The sequence below is a fragment of the Rhineura floridana genome, chromosome 1, assembly GCF_030035675.1.
Source record: "Rhineura floridana isolate rRhiFlo1 chromosome 1, rRhiFlo1.hap2, whole genome shotgun sequence".
Classification (NCBI taxonomy): Eukaryota; Metazoa; Chordata; class Lepidosauria; order Squamata; family Rhineuridae; genus Rhineura; species Rhineura floridana.
Window position 1 is genome coordinate 37,986,226 of NC_084480.1, and position 17,716 is coordinate 38,003,941.

The 17,716-nt window shown below is 41.5% G+C and overlaps 1 protein-coding gene and 1 pseudogene across 16 annotated transcripts in view; both read right to left on the minus strand.

The window, feature by feature from the left end:
* PDE4D (phosphodiesterase 4D) overlaps positions 1-17,716 on the minus strand; it is a 1,048,840-nt gene that overhangs the window by 40,744 nt on the left and 990,380 nt on the right. The window lies entirely within an intron of this gene.
* Positions 10,427-10,545, minus strand: LOC133375868 (5S ribosomal RNA; annotated as a pseudogene).

The following is a 17,716-nucleotide window of genomic DNA, read 5'->3' on the forward strand; positions in this document are numbered from 1 at the left end:
TGCTGAAGAGAAATCTGAAGAGTGGATAGAGATCTGCATATTTCCAGAACACCACGACTTAATGAATTATGTATGTCAAGATGCTCAGCTGCTGGAAAAGACTTGCTCTATCAACAGCCTACCAAATAAGGATCTGCAGGGAGACACAGCCAGTGTCAAGTAATCCCTCCCATAAATCTCAGATAAGAGCCAATCATGCTTCAGCCAAAATATATAAAAGCAGAAGAGAAAACTGACATGTGTGTGCTAATTTTTGATTGGTCAGCATAGGTGAATCTCTTGGGAATAGGGTAGTTCTCTTGTACTGTGTTAAATGCCATTTAATAATGGCTTCCCTGCAGCATTACTTCTAAGCAGACATGATTAATTAGCTTAACTTTTGTGTGTGTGTGAGTAGCATTTACTAGCTCAGCGAGAGGGGTTCATTGAACCCATTCAATGAGACAGAAGTGACTGTTTTGCTCTGGTTAAATGTCATTAGCTTAAATTCTTTAGCTCTCAGTATCTTTTTTAAAAAGCACGTTTTCTAAAGCGCTTTTAAATATACATTAAAAAAGCTCTACAAGATGAAAACCCTTACAAAATATTCAGCTAACCCTCAATTGTAGCAATTCTGTGACATTTAATTTTGACAGCATCAAAGTTATATTCACTAGGTAGGTAGGTACACACACCCTTTGGTCAACCTGATAGCTCCCATACCAATATATAGCATGTCTTATGTCCATCGACCTGCACCATTTCAGACCAGGTGTATACAATTCATAAAGAAATATGAACAAAGAACTGTAGTCAACAAAAAGATTGCTGTAGCACTGCAGCTTTCCCTCTTTGAGTCATAACGAACAGAATCAATTTATGGAGGGATAGCCTTGTTAGTGTGCTGCAGAGAATCTTGTGCCACCTTAAAAACCAGCAGCTTTATTGTGCCGTAAGATCTATGGATTTGATCCCTTTTCATCAGATGCATGAAACATTAACACCTGCATTATCAATATACGAAGTCACCTAGTGGGAATTGTATATATACATTATGAATGCCCACTGAAAATAGTCCAAAAAGGAAAAGCCAATTTTATTTTGTGAAACAGCTAATAAGCATGCAATATTGCCGCCCTGGGCTCCTGCTGGGAGGAAGGGCAGGATATAAATCACATAACAACAACAACAACAACAACAACAAGATGCTATAACAGATAGATTTCTTTCAAAAACATGAAATAGATTTTGCTCAATTAAACAATAATATTTAGTATTTAGGTAGCATTTTCCCTAAGCGCTAAAGTACTTCACATATGTTACCTCAGTACTTATATAAACAACCATGTAAGGTAAGCCAGTATTGTTATCCCCTAATTAAAGACAGGAAGTCAAGGATGAAAGATTATGGCTTGTCTAAAGCCACTCCAGTTAAGGGAAGATTTAAGCAAGGAATGTCTAACAATTCCTTTAACTACTATACTACACCAACATGATTTAAACGGTGTTTCAGTGAGCAGATTCACACAATTTAAATGAATTATACCACAATCTGGTATCCAAAAAAGGACTGTAATTCCAAGGATGAAAAAAGTGGTCTTGCATGATCACATAGAAAGCCTGCATCACGCTACCACAAATTTCAGTGTGCTGGTTCACATACAAGGCCAAACCATGAGTTGGCATTACACAAATGAGCCCCAAGGCTCAGGGTTCAGACACTCCTCTCGTCTCCCCCACTCACCCTGTGTATGGTGTTATTCAATTTCACTTTCTCTTTCATGAAAACCATAATGTCCCATTATCTCTAAACAAACTATGGTCTGAGCTTGCCTTCCAAACCAAGATGGCAAATCAGCTTCAAATCATAGTTTGCCATATTTAGGTTTAACAATAAATTATGGTTTGAATGAAAGACAAAGTAATTAATGGAAAGGCAAGAGGAAGGCTCAGCATTCAGGCTGCAATCCTATACACTTTTACCTTGGAATAAGCGCCATTTAACTCAGTGAAGCTTACTTCCGCATAGACATGTATAGGATTGCACTGTAAGGTTTGTTCAAGCAGTGTCAAACTGTGCATTGGTGTTATGGCTGGACTGAGTGAACATCTGATGAACCACAAGTTGTTTTTGTTAATTTGATGGGGAAATGCCTTCTCTTAGCAATATTATTCAATCTAGTGTATACTGATTTGTTTGGAGATAATGGAAACAATTTGGGGTATGGTGGCCTGGTAAAAAAAGAGACCTGGGTTCCTCCAACAGTGTTGTATCTACAATGTTATCTACAATTTCATTTGTATCCCCCAGAGAGCTTTTTAAGCAGTTTCTAAATATTCTATAACAACTCAAGATAAACTCTCTTTGTAATATAGATATTTTTCCAAGTCTGTAAAGTTCAACTTTATATTTTAACATGTATCACTAGAATGTGTGATCCTAGCACTCATAGAAAATGTAGTTGTAAGAAATGAGCCAGTGGGGTGTAGTGGTTAGAGTGTCAGACTGGGACCTGGGAGTCCATGGTTCAAATCCCCACTCGGCCATGAGGCTCATTGGATGACCTTGTGATGATGAAATTGGGAGGGGGAGAACCATGTTTGTACGCCACCTTGAGCTCCATGGAGGAAAGGTGGGATATAAATGTAATAATAAATAAATAAAATGAATAAATGCCATTCACAGCAGCCAAATGGGGATCTGAACTGGCAATGCAAACCATATGTTCAATAACCATCACTATTTTTTAAAGTTATGTCCAAGCTTAAAACTTTACGTTTTAAAAGTTTTAAAACCAAACATATAGATGCCTTTTAAAAATGCCATATATTCTGGGAATTAAAGTACTGTGAAGTTCCATCTTCAAGTTTCTCTATGGACAGAGTTGCACTTTAGCTAAACCGTGGTCTAGCAATACTAAATGAGCCTCAGTGATCCCAAGCAAAGTCCTAGTCTTGCAGTTGTCCTCCCTCCCTCCTTTTCCTTCACCTGCACCGTCAACCCAGGAATCCTGTTTTAAAACAAACAATGGTTAGTTGCTAAACAAGCTAGCCTCAAACCATGGGTTATGAAGCTGGCTTGTTTCACCTTTGTTTGCTTTAAACTAGGATTCCTGGTTACATGTAACTAGGGATGTGCTAGAATTCCACCCAATTCGGATTTGGTACAAAATTTTCCATTAAGTCGCTTATTGACTATCAGATTGGATTGGATTTTTATGTAGTGATTTTCCACAGCTATTTTTGGAAATGGATTTTTTTTAAAAAAAATATTGATATTGATATTTTTATCAATATGTCCTTGGATTTATAAATATTTCCTTTCAAAATATTGATATTAATATTATTTCCCAGGGGGGGGAAATGGATTGGTAAAAGCAGCAGCTTGTGGACAAGAATGAACTCGAATAGATACCAGCCTGTTATCGAGTGATGGAATGCCTTCAAACCAGCACTGGCCAATGGATCCCAGCCCTATATGTAACGCTAAGCCGAGATTCTTGTGCAAGATGAGGAGAGGGGAGAGTGCCCGTGGTTTAGCATTTAAGTGAATCAGCCCTATATAATCATGAGTTCCAAAACTTACAGCCCACTTCTATGTATGTTTACTCAGAAATTAGTCCAACTGAATTTAATACAACCATTTCCCAGGTAACTGTGCAGAGGACTGCAATCTAAATTTCACATTAGAATTTTCAAAATTGTTCTATGTAATACTTTGGTGCTTTAATAAACCCCTAAAAATGAAAGAGCCAGTGTGGTGTAGTGGTTAAGGTGTCGGACTACGACCTGGGAGACCAGGGTTCGAATCCCCATATAGCCATGAAGCTCACTGGGTGACCTTGAGCCAGTCACTGGCTCTCAGCCTCATGAAAACCCTATTCATAGGGTCGCCATAAGTCGGAATCGATTTGAAGGCAGTACACACACACACACACACACACACACAAATGTGAGGTTCAGGATTAAAATAATAAGCCAGAGCTATTCTTAGGACAACACAGATGAAAAAACAACAACAGAAAAAGCCAGTGAGCAACTAAAATTGAAGATCTCTTAAGACTTAATATACATAAGGGGAGCAGGATGTTCAGAGATTATCGTCCTAAGGGACTATCTGCTGAACAGAGTACAGCAACCTAATTCCAGGGTTGCTATCATATTCAAAACGTTTAAGCAAACCACAGCAACAATAACCATTTTATATTGTTTGCCAAACAGATCTACTTGGGTAATTAATTTGTATATTATTTTCACATTGATACATTTAACATCCAACCAAGGTCTCCATAAATGGTTATTAAGACACAAAGTTTTATTAAATCAGACATAAAAGTAATTTAAAGAACAGAAACATTAATATTTAAGCAATATGTCATTTAATATTAAAGAAAAGTACCTGGACTATGACTGAAGATTAGTTATAGTTAGGCGGATTTTGCAGGTTATGAAGCAATTACAAAAGGCATGACTCTTTCATATCATTTTCAACTATCTTGAAAAAAACACACTATTGCCTGCTTGTAGTCTTAAAAGAGTCTTAAAAGAGAAAGATGACAAGTCACTGAGACTGCCTTGACTCATTAAAGCAGGTGTGGGGAGCCTTTGGCCCTCCAGATGTTGCTGAACTACAACTCCCATCATCCCTGGCCATTGGCTTCTGGAGGGCCTAAGGTTCCCCGTGCAGGAATGCAGGATTGTCATTTTACAGGGACCTTGGTCACCATTAAAGATTAGATATTGCCCAGGTGGGGACTCACAGCCTCTGATTTGTAGCACATTTCACAGCAGCATGAATATAGTCCTATGTACAAAATTCTACATGCAAGCAAGCACTTTCAGATGTTATGTTAAACATGTGTACTGCTAGGGCCAATAAGCACAATCCTGCCCCCCAAGTGCATCCAGTCTACCCTAATGTATTTTTTTATTATTTGATTTATATCCCGCCCTTCCTCCCAGCAGCCCAAATGTAATGTTCAATTTATTTATATTTATATATATATATATATATATATATATATATATATATATATATATATATATATATCTCAAGTGACTTACAAAATGTTAACCAAAAGCAAATAAAACACACTATAAAAACATAACTATAAACAATAACAAAACAATAATAATAGCACTCCCATGCAGACACAGGAAGGTTTGGCAGCATATTCAAACAAAACATCATCTCAATCTATTAAATGCCTGGGAGAAAAGGTACATCTTTACCTGGTGCGGAAATGATGACAATGAGGGCACCAGGTGGACCTCACTGGGGAGCATATTCCACAGATGAAGAGCTACAACTGAAAAGGCCCTCTCCTTTTTCACCATCCTCCGGGCCTCCCTCATACAGTCCTTATATATTCTTTGCTTCCGTTCCTAAAACATGCAGTATATTCATAGCAAACCTTTTGTTTCAATTTTGGGGAAAGTTGAATATACTGCATGTTTTAGGAATGGAAGCAAAGTCAATATATTTCTATCAATTCTAGATAAAGGACATACCATGGCACATCAATGGCCAAAGTACTGATGTTGCTGTTACAGGTGCAAGTGTGGTGTAGTGGTTAAGGTGCTGGACTACGACCTGGGAGACCAGGGTTCAAATCCCCACACAGCCATGAAGCTCACTGGGTGACCTTGGGCCAGTCACTGCCTCTCAGTCTCAGAGGAAGGCAATGGTAAACTCCCACTGAATACTGCTTACCATGAGAACTCTATTCATAGGGTTGCCACAAGTCGGAATCAACTTGAAGGCAGTCCATTTCCATATCCATATTATCTTCTGAAAGAGGGTTTCATAATGGCAAATCATTACTGAGCAGGTCAATGTATAAACGTTGGTTAAAGCATTCAGACTCTACATGTTCAAGGCCATGGCCAAATTCTGTGTGAATCAAAAACTAAATATACTGAGGGTTTCAACGGTGAGGAACAGTCATTACATCTGCAGATTTTTTTCCATAGTGATAAGAAATAGCATAGAAGAGTGTTGCTGTTTTTGATAAAAGAGATAGAATCACAATGTGTACTGGGGTCTAAAGGTAAGACGGTGAGAGTGAGAAAGAGCTGAGTAGCCCTCAGGAAACGGAAATGATCAGATAATGGGCAGTTACAGATGCAGTGGTTCAATCTCTTCAGAGAACCTTTTCTGTGACTCCGACCTAGATCTCCTCATACAAGATTCTTTAAAAATTAGGCAGCATCATGTAAGATAGGCCAGTATTATCCAAACATTATAACTAGTTGGATGAATCTGAGTGGCAACTCCAAGGCCATTCAGTGAAGTAACAGCTGATGCAAGATTTGTGCCAGGAACATCCAGGCTCAAATCTCACTCTCTTAACTATAAAACTATAGTAACTCATGTAGCACATGGCACTAATAAAAAGTTGAAGCCCTTTATGCTTCCTATTAAGACATTGCTAGAAACATATCCCTCCTCCCTCCTATTTCAAAGCATGTGTCCTTCAGGATCCTGTTCAGAGTATGGCAAGAATAAGACTTTTGAGTGAAGATCTGAAAAGAGTTTTAAAAAATCAGCAATGGTACAGTAAGCAGCTAGTACTGCAGCCTAAAAACTGTGCATTGGCAAGAGGTAGTAAAACTACAAAATTGAGAAGGCACATGCCTAGTACAACTATGACAATGTAAGGTCCAGTACATGCTATGCCCCAGCCTATGTGTTGTGAAAATGACTCCAGCACCACCCCAGACACCTTCAGCATCTCAGCAGAAGTGACAGCAGGCCCATCTGTCACCAAGACCTGTGGATGGGGTTCCTGATTTGCTTGTGCCAGCTACCCCATCTGCACAATCAGAGACCAAACTATCTCCTAGCCTCAGAAATGCAGGTGACAGAAGGTGCAAGCACAGGTAGCCATCCATTGATGGAGTGCACATTTTCAGGTCCAGAAAGACCAGGCTCCTCGGGAGTAAGAAGTCTCCTTGGAAACAGAGAACCTCAAAGGCTGGGCTAACCAGTTGCAACTGAGCCTAAGCAGAGTATGGATGACCAGGCTACATAAGCTCCCAGGTGCAGACCGTTAGTTGCTGGAATATCTCAGGTCCCTACCTCTGTTCAACCCTTTTTTATTCCTGCTTCCTATCCTGACTGACCCTATGCTGCCTTAACCCTCTGGAGTTTGGCCAGCCTCATGTCCTTGGAATCTAGCTTCCCTTTTGCACCTGGCTCAGGGACCAAGGCAGGATAGATGCTCTGCCAGAGCACTTAGAGCAAAGGTGAAACCTGACGAGCCAAGCCAGCACCCTGCGTGACATGAGTGCCCACCCTAGAACACACACTTTGGAATCCTTTGTATTTCACGGCAACAATGCAATACAATGCAATGCAATACAAAAATGGTTCCCTGAAGATAGAACAAAGCACAGCTTTAGGACACACTGTTTTGGTGTTAAGAAACATTGTTTCATTGAATGATGAAGTCTTTAGGTAGAACGGGGCAAATGGGCCCCAGCATCGACTCACTTTTACTGATTAAAATCATGATTACTTTTACAACTTTTAAGATTTTGGAATTTTTGTGTGTACACAAGACAGTTCTGTTCCATTCTGCTTGCACTTACTGCCCTCTAGTGCTAACAAACAATATCTTAATGCAGCTATTTTTAAGGAAGTGTTATACTGCAGATTACCTAGTAAGGTTTGCTTGGTCTTTGCATTCCACTACATTTTGTATGACACCACACATGCGCACGAGCTTACTTGAAAGACTTGCAAATTATTATTGCACTCTGAACATTAATGGGTATAGTAAAATATTTCTGTCTAATATATTCTTGATTTGTCTGGGTATACATTTAGATTTTTCATTATATTATTATTATTATTATTATTAATAATAATAATAATAATAATACCCTGCCTTTTGGCCAAAGGCCCTCAAGGGGGCTTACAAAGAAAATAAACACAAGTATAAAAATACATCAATAAAAGCAATACAATTTACAAAAAATAAACTAAATAACAAATAACATAATTAAGAAAAACAAATGTCCAAGAAAATTTTTGAACAACTGAGAAACATGAGAAATTACAGATTTGTCAGCCCAATTCCTGTCTAACAAAAATTGCTGGAAAGCATCATTACAGCAGTTTCTTGAAGTTAGAAATAGGAAATGACTCAAATTAATGTACCAACTCTCTCACAGAAACCTATTTGTGTTCTATGCTCTACTAAGAGGCAGATCTGGGTATTCAAAATGTTGTTTTGTTTCAATTTTTAATTGTTGACTAACTAGGGAAGAGGTCCATCCCCATGCAAAGGAAAAGGAGTAGCTGGTGTAATGCTTTACTGATGTTTTATCATTTGTTGCTTTTTTATGTATATGGATTTTACTTATTGAAAATGTAATCTACTTTGAGATTTATTTATTTATTGCATTAAAAGAGGACTTAGAATGTCATCTGGCAAGATTCCTTATTCTCACCTTTCCTGGGGAATCATGCAATCATAAAATAGTAGAGTTGGAAGGGGTCTATAAAGCTATCAAGTCCAACCCCTTGCTCAGTGCAGGAATCCAAATTAAAGTATACCCAACAGGTGGCTGTCTAGCTGCCTCCTGAATGCCTCCAGTGTTGGAGACCATCATCTCTCTTGGTAATTGATTCCACTAACGTACCGCTCTAACAGTTAGGAAGTTTTTCCTGATGTTCAGCCAAAATCTATCTTTGTTTCCAGTCCCCTGATCATCGTCACTGCCCACTGAACCTGTTCCAGTTTGTCTGAATCCTTCTTAAAATGCGGTGTCCAGAACCGGACGCAGTATACAAGATGAGGCCTAACCAATGCCAAATACAGGGAAACTAGTACATCATCCGATTTGGAAACTATACTTCTGTTAATGCAGCCTAAAATAGCATTTGCCATTTTGCAGCCACATCACACTGTTGGCTCATATTCAGCTTGTGATCAATAACAATTCCAAGAACTTTCTCGCATGTAGTATTGCTGAGCCAAGTATCCCCCATCTTATTACTGTGCACTTCGTTTCTTTTTCCTAGGTGTAGAACTTTGCACTTATCCCTGTTAAATATCATTCTGTTGTTGTCAGCCCAATGCTCCAGCCTATCAAAATCACTTTAAATTTTGTTTATGTTCACCAGGTTATTCACTATCCCTGTATCATCTGCAAATTGGATAATCATTCCCTACACCTCCTTATTCAAGTCATTAATAAAAATATTGAAGATCACTGTGGAAGATCACTGGGGGACTTGGTTTTATATTTTTTCTCACCAGTTTTGAGGTGGGTCTTTAGAAACTTGCAAATGTTCTACGTACACACTTCTTTTCTGTATAATTTTTATTGAAAATTCAAAAAACACATTAAAGAGAAGAAAGAGACGAGGGCTGGAAATACTTTAAATAAGTAATAAATAAAGCAATTCCAATTGAACAAGCTCTGATCCTAGTTAACAAAAGAATATAAGAAGACCCTGTGGGATCAAGTCAATGCAGTGTCCTGTTCTCACAGTGGCCAACCAGTTGCCCATGGGAAGTTATAAGGTTATAACATATTACTGGCAAGGGCTATGGCAGCCTTCCCTAACCAGCTGCCATCCACATGTTTTTGACTACAACTACCATCAGCTCCAGCCAGGGTGGGCTGACAGCAATCATAGTCCAAAATATCTGGAGGGCACCAGGAGACAAGTAAGGAGACCAACACTTTATGTGGGATCTCATTCATGAAGTACTAAACCAGGAGTGAGCTTTTTCAGCCCAAGGGCCTCATTCTTCTCTGGAAACTGTCCGGGGGCCACATGACAGTGGTGGGTGGGGCCAAACGCAAAAGTGGGCAGAGCAACAAATATGAATTTTACTTTTGTAAAGTAGACTAGTTTATATATTCATATTCTTCTCTATCCTCCATTCAGGCAAGCAAGCATTTTCAGAGTTCAGTGATACATTTCAGCTAGGGACATAGCCTGGGAAGAGAGGGTGTGGCTGGAGGAGAGTCTTGAAGGTGAGACAGAGAGGCAGAGAAGGCTGTACTTGGTCCCTAGACCTGTGATTCGCCATCCCTGCACTAAAACATGGTTTAGTGTTACGTGCCAATGCAGCCAATGCTACAGTTTAGCGTTACAGAACTGAGCCTACAGAGCCTCAGGCTTACACACGTTCCCCTGCCTTCCTCCTATAAATGGTTTCTCTTTAAAAATGATGCCTGAACGTGGAGAACTGTGAGTTGTTCTGTTCTGTCAGGTAACAACTCAGGATATCAAAACACTATTAGTTTAAACTAAAAATAGTGAGAACAAACCATAATTCCCTGCATTCGGATGTTATTGTTATATGCCTTATAACATACGAATATGATTACGACTTATGGTGATCCTATGAATCTTTTTTGGATATATTCATAGGGTTTTCATGGTAAGAGGTATTCAGAGGTGATTTACCACTGCCTTCCTTTAAGCCTATGGCACCTGGTATTCCCAGGCAGTCTCCCATCCAAGTACTAATCAGGCCTGACCCTGCTTAGCTTTGGAGATTAGATGAGACTGGGTGTGTCCAGGGTAGTATGGCCATGCATTCTGATGTAATGGAGGTTAATTCAAAAGCAAAAGTGGAAGCTTCTCTCTCTCTCTCTCTCTCTGTGTGTAAATGAAAGGAAAAGAGGAAGTGTACATGTTGAAGGTGGGATATTTTGCATAATATTGGAACCAGGCCCAAGGCTTGAACCTCATGAGACAACAGAAGTCAAATATGTGATTACAAATGGGGTGGGAGAAGGAGAGCGTTCCATTCATTTCCCTGTCCCGTCCCCATGATTGCTTATTTAATCAGGGCTTACAGTACTGATTAAACATGCAAGTGGGAGAAGAAAGGAGAGGCTGTGTGGAAGGAGCTTGCAAAGGAGCATCAGCCTTCCTGCTCAAGCCCCAGCCCTTGACAGTCCCAGCTTCCTCTGAGCAGACTAACCTGACCCGGGGAGTGTTGACCATTGTACTGTACTGTCACTGAGTGTTTTTCCATCAAGTCTGAAAGTCTGGAAAGTTACAAGAAGTGTCTGGAGAAGCAGCCTTATCTGCTGTGCCTGGCCTGAGAGAGCAGACATCCAAGCCCAGTAGTTGTCATGGTAACGGTAGATAACAGCTTGGGAAAAGGTCTAACTGTTGATGTTAGAGTGCTGTCTGTGTCTTTCTTACTTTTGCTTTTGAAGAGGGAAGAAGGGGGGGAACTATGCCTTTGGCCGTAATGTCTTAGTAAAGACTCTTAAAACTTTCTCAAGCCTCTGTGAAGTTTCTTGCTCAACTTAACTCCAAAGTAACGTGCGCTGTCATGCAACAACGCTCACATCAACAGGGTTATGGGCCCAGATCCACAGAGCATTACACAGGAGTAAGTGGCTGGTCTGAACGGCAGACGGAGATCCAGAGGGCAGCTTGATTGATTGTGCCAGACAGAGGTGAGCAGAGATGACTGCTGTAAACATGTCTGGAGGCTTGCTGATGGAACGACTTACGGAAAAGAATTATGGCAGTTGGAAGCCAAGGATGCGTGCCTTCCTGATAAAAGAGGATTTATGGGAAGCTATTGAAGGAACACCCCCTGCACCCCTTACAGCGGCCTGGGTACGGAATGATGAGAGGGCGCAGGCTTTTATTACTCTGGCTCTATCAGACTCTCAACTGCTACACGTGAGAGATGTTACAAACGCCAAACAGATGTGGGACGTGTTGGAGGCCCTTCATGTGCAACAGACCGTGGGATCTAGATTGTGTTTGGCAAGGAAGCTGTATCAGATGCGCTTCACGGGTGAGTGCGAAATGAGTGAGCATCTCATGGAATTCAGACGCTTGTTTGCAGAGCTGACGGACCGAGGCGTCGAACACAGTGAACTTCAGAAGACCTATTTGATCCTGGCTTCACTCGATGGGAGTTGGAATAATTTTGTTATGGGAATCGAAGCCATGCCCGATGGGGGGCTCAATGTTGCGTTTATTGAGGAAAAGCTGAGCCAGGAATGGCAGCGGAGACAAGAGGCGAAGAAAAGTGCCGTGCCGAAGGAAGCAGTCGGAAGCAAGCAGGATTACAAGTAGGAGCAGCAGCGGCTAAAGGCTTGTTATTTCTGCGGAGCTCGTGGGCATCTTCAAAGAGACTGTGCAGTCAAGCGAAACTCCAGGGACGGAGGCTGGAAGACGCATAGCGGCAGTGTGAACTTTGTTTGTAAACGGAAGTCTCAAGATTTGGGACAAATTGACTGGATTATTGACAGTGGTGCGTCCCATATATTAATCAAAGACAGGAATTTGTTTTATTCGTCTACAGATGAGCAGGACTTCATTCAACTAGCGGATGGATCGCGGAAAAATGTGGAGGCTCGAGGACTGGTGAGATTTGATAAGCTTGGAATACTGTCAGTTTGTTTGTTTGTACCAGAACTGTCTCATAACATGTTGTCTGTGAGAAAACTGACCAGTTGTGGGTTTTCAGTGTTGTTTGACAGAGACAAATGTTATGTAATGAGGGGAGATCAAGTGTGCTTGCAGGGAAGCCTGAATGATTCCCAGTTTGTAATAAAAAGCAGTCAAGCAGGGTGTGCTGTGTTAAACGCTGAGGCACAGACACATCAAGGCTGCGTCCATGAATGGCATCAGAGGCTGGGGCATGCAAACTTTGACACGATAAAGAAAACCCCAATGCATAGCGAAAACATGCGTTTGAAAGATTGTGGACAGTTAATGATGGATTGTGATGCTTGCCATAAAGCGAAAATGACAATTGCACCCATAAACCGGGAGGCTGAAAGGACCACATCAGCTCCCTATGAACTCATTCATGTTGATTTATCAGGGCCAATAAACACTTCACGAGGAGGTGCTAAGTATTTTCTGGTCATAGTAGATGATTTTTCGAGATACACTCATCTTTATTTACTCAAGCATAAAAGTGAAGCTGAGCAGAAACTGAAACTGTTCATTAAGAGAATCGAAATTCAACATGGCACCACGGTGGGGGCTATACGCTCAGACCAGGGAGGGGAATTCACGAGCAAAGCATTGAGTGACTTCCTTGAGAGTAAGGAAATAAACCAGAATTTCACAGCTCCGTTTAGCCCGTTTTCTAACGGGACTGCTGAGAGAAAAAACAGGGTGCTTCAGGAAGCAATGAGAGCCATGTTAATGGATTCCAGTTTAGGGAATTCTTTCTGGGGAGAGGCAATCATGTATGCGAATTACATTCACAACAGGGTGTTACACAGTGCACTTGGAATGTCACCTTATGAGAAACTCACTGGGAGAAAGCCGAAAGTGCAACACATTCAGAAATTTGGAGCTAGATGCTGGGTCCACATTCCACAGGGAAAAAGAAGGGGCAAACTTGCACCCAGAGCACAACAGGGATTTGTTCTGGGGTTTCAGAATGCATATTTCAGAGTGTGGATACCAGAAACACAGCAATTAGTTCTGAGCAGAAGCATTAAAATCTCAGAAAAGCCTTGGGATCAAAGGCAAACAGTCATTCATACAGGATCAGCTGACACACAAGCACAAACACAAGCACAAACATTTAAACCAAACCTTGACATAAAAGTGGAAGGCACACAAATTCCACTTAGGGATGCATTAAATGAACTCATTTGTGGGAAACGGAGATCAAAGAAACGCAAGGCTGAGGAAATGGAATATCCTGCGCAGGCTGTACCAAGCACCAGCTCAAATGGGGGGGCTGGAAGAGCAGAAGCTCTAGTGCCTTTGAGACGTTCTGAGAGATCTAACATTGGAAAACCGCCAAAAAGATTTACGGTGGGATTAATAACCAGTCCAGGGATGCACAAAGAGGTTGAGATGGACCCTGAGACACTGTATCTGACTTGTGTGCAACCGAAATTTGATTGATAAAGTTTAAAAAATGTCCTGAAATGTACTGAACTGGAAATGTATGATGCAATGTATTGAAATGCATTACTTTGTATTGTAGAAATGTATTATTGTTATTGTTGTAATGATTTACAGACATGATGGGAAAAAAAGGGGGATTGTTGACCATTGTACTGTACTGTCACTGAGTGTTTTTCCATCAAGTCTGAAAGTCTGGAAAGTTACAAGAAGTGTCTGGAGAAGCAGCCTTATCTGCTGTGCCTGGCCTGAGAGAGCAGACATCCAAGGCCAGTAGTTGTCATGGTAACGGTAGATAACAGCTTGGGAAAAGGTCTAACTGTTGATGTTAGAGTGCTGTCTGTGTCTTTCTTACTTTTGCTTTTGAAGAGGGAAGAAGGGGGGGAACTATGCCTTTGGCCGTAATGTCTTAGTAAAGACTCTTAAAACTTTCTCAAGCCTCTGTGAAGTTTCTTGCTCAACCTAACTCCAAAGTAACGTGCGCTGTCACGCAACAACGCTCACATCAACAGGGAGATCTGGGGCTGTCTCTACCTGACTTGTCTGAAACCTGGATCTGCCAGTATCAACCTGATCTGGCTTGGGATTTGAGTTTCAGCAGGTGCACAGCTCTAGAATCAACATACAGTTCAAAGCAGAGGTTAAGACAATGATAGAGCAGCAGCACAGAGGCACACAGAAGACCACTAGAATGAAGCCAGTGGCCTGCAGACCACTGCTTGGGAACCTCTGGTGTGGATTATAGTAAGCTGGATGGAACAATGGTCTGACTCTTTGGATGGTATACAACTAACTTTTCGTGCTAGCACAGTGGTGTCCACCCTTGTGTGCAACCAGTGCCATCCCCAAATCTGTTCTGGAGGGCTGGGGGAAACCCCAGAACAGATTTAGGGGGCGTATAGGGAGAGGAGAAAGACTTGCACTGATGGAACAATTGCCTTAGCACTAAAGTGGCACAGCTACTCAATGAGGATAGCAAAATAACAGATGACAAAGAAAAGGCAGAAGACCTCAATTCCTACTTTGGCTCAGTCTTCTCCCAAAAAAGGATCTGTGACCCTCCCGGCAAACATGAAGTAGAAGGGGCAGGATTGGAGCTTGAGATTGATAGACAAATGGTCAGGGAATACCTAATCACTTTGAACGAGTTCAGATTGGCAAGGCCCGATAAACTGCATCCTAGAGTATTGAAGGAACTGGCTGAAGAACTCTCAGAACTGCTGTCTATTATCTTTGCAAAATCATGGAGGACTAGTGAAGTGCCAGATGACCAGAGGAGACCTAATGTTGTCTCTATCTTCAAAAAGGGCAAGAAGGAGGAACCGGGGAACTACAGACCAGTCAGCCTAACACAGAGCTTGGAAAAGTTACTTTTTTGGACTACAACTCTCATCAGCCCAATACAGTGGCCATGGGAGGTGGGGCTGATGGGAGTTGTAGTTTAAAAAAGTAACTTTTCCAAGCTCTGGCCTAACATCAATCCCTGGAAAAACTCTGGAGCAGATTATAAAGCAGTCAATCTGTAAGCACTTTGAAAACAATGCAGTGATTACTAGGAGCCAACATGGATTTATGAAGAACAATCCTGCCAAACCAATCTTATCTCTTTTTTTGACTGGGTAACCAGACTGCGGGAATGCTGTAGACATAATATACCTCGACTTCAGCCAAGCTTTTGACAAAGTGCCCCATGATATTCTGATTAGCAAACTAGCTAAATGTGGGCTGGATGGAACAACTATCAGGTGGATCCACAGTTGGCTCCAGAATCATACTCAAAGAGTGCTTATCAACGGTTCCTTCTCAAATTGGGCAGAAGTAACAAGTGAGGTACCACAGGACTCGGTCCTGGGCCCAGTGCTCTTCAACATTTTTATTAATGACTTGGATGAGGAGGTACAGAGCATGCTTATCAAATTTGCAGATGATACTAAATTGGGGGGTATAGCTAATACCATGGAAGACAGAAACAAGAGTCAAAGGAACCTTGATAGGCTGGAGCATTGGGCTGAAAACAACAGAATGAAATTCAACAGGGATAAATGCAAAATTATACACTTAGGAAAAAGAAACCAAATGCACAGTTATAAGATGGGGGATACCTGGCTCAGCAATACGACATGTGAGAAGGAATTGTCGTTGATCACAAGCTGAATATGAGCCAACAGTGTGATGTGGCTGCAAAAAAGGCAAATGCCATTTTAAGCTGCATTAACAGAAGTATAGTTTCCAAATCGCGTGATGTATTAGTTCCCCTCTGTTCAGCACTGGTTAGGCCTCATCTGGAATACTGCGTCCAGTTCTGCTCTCCGCACTTCAAGAAGGATGCAGACAAACTCGAACAGGTTCAGAGGAGGGCAACAAGGATGATCAGGGAACTGGAAACAAAGCCCTATGAGGAGAGACTGAAAGAACTGGGCATGTTTAGCCTGGAGAAGAGAAGACTGTGGGGAGATATGATAGCACTCTTCAAGTATATGAAAGGTTGTCCCATAGAGGGCCGGGAACTCTTCTTGGTAGTCCCAGAGTGCAGGACACGGAATAATGGGCTCAAGTTGCAGGAAGCCAGGTTTCAACTGGACATCAGGAAAAACTTCCTAACTGTTAGAGCCATACAACAATGGAATCAATTACCTAGAGAGGTAGTGGGCTCTCCAACACTGGAGACATTCAAGAGGCAGCTGGATAGCCATCTGTCGGGAATGCTTTGATTTGGATTCCTGCATTGAGGAGGGGGTTGGACTTGATGGCCTTATAGGCTCCTTCCAACTCTACTATTCTATGATTCTATGATCTATGATTCTATAAATTGAATACAATCCAATATGAGGCAGCTTCCTATATTCCTAAATTAGCCAATGCATATTTCATACAATATGTGGCCTCTTTTGTTGCCTTTTTTGGTTCTGTCTTTTTGTTGGCCAGGGAGGCTACCTATCTACAATCTCTACAGCAGTTGTTCATACCAACAAACCAAACAGTGCTAAGAACAGAGCTTGGAAAAGTTACTTTTTTGAACTACAACTCCCATCAGCCCCAGCCAACATGGCCACTGGATTGGGCTGATGGGAGTTGTAGTTCAAAAAAGTAACTTTTCCAAGCTCTGGCTAAGAATATAGATTTGGACAAATGGTTGTCCATGTTGTCTTTGATCCCATTTCCCTTTCACCAAGGGTGACTTGGAATCCCTCTGCAGGCAGGACAAAAGAGTTAGATAGTGTGGCAGATGTGAGGCCAGGCTGTCCTTCACCAGATGAAAGAATGTGATAACACAGCTGTTTATACAACAGCATAAACTAAAATTTTAGTATTGTACACAAGACCAAGTTTCAGCATTAAGATGGCGAAGGAAACTTTTTTCACCCTGAGGGCCACATTCCTTTCTGAGCAACCTTCTGGGGGCCACGTGCCAGTGGTGGGCAGGACCAGAGGCAAAAGTAGGCAGAGCAATGAATGAAAATTTTACTTTTGTACCCTAGGCTAGTTTCTACACATACTCACACACCCCTCTCTGTCCTCCATCCAGACAAGCAAGAGGCATTATCAGAGCTCAAGGACCCATTCCACCCAAGCAGATACACTGCAGCGGGTGCTAGTGATGGGTGTGGCATGGGGGCAGGATGTGTCATCTGGGGAGAGTTCTGAGGTCCAAATATAGAGGCTTGTAGGGCCACTCTTGGCTTCCAGGCCTGAGATTCCCCACCCCTGTCATCAGGTATATGTAATGTACTGGGAAGGAGGGCTCAGGGCTAAGAAGAATGCATTTATTTTAAGAAACCTACATCCAGTCTTTCCATTTATAAAAAATTAAGAAGTTCTCAAGGCAGACTACACTAGTAAGACAACAACAAAACATAATTT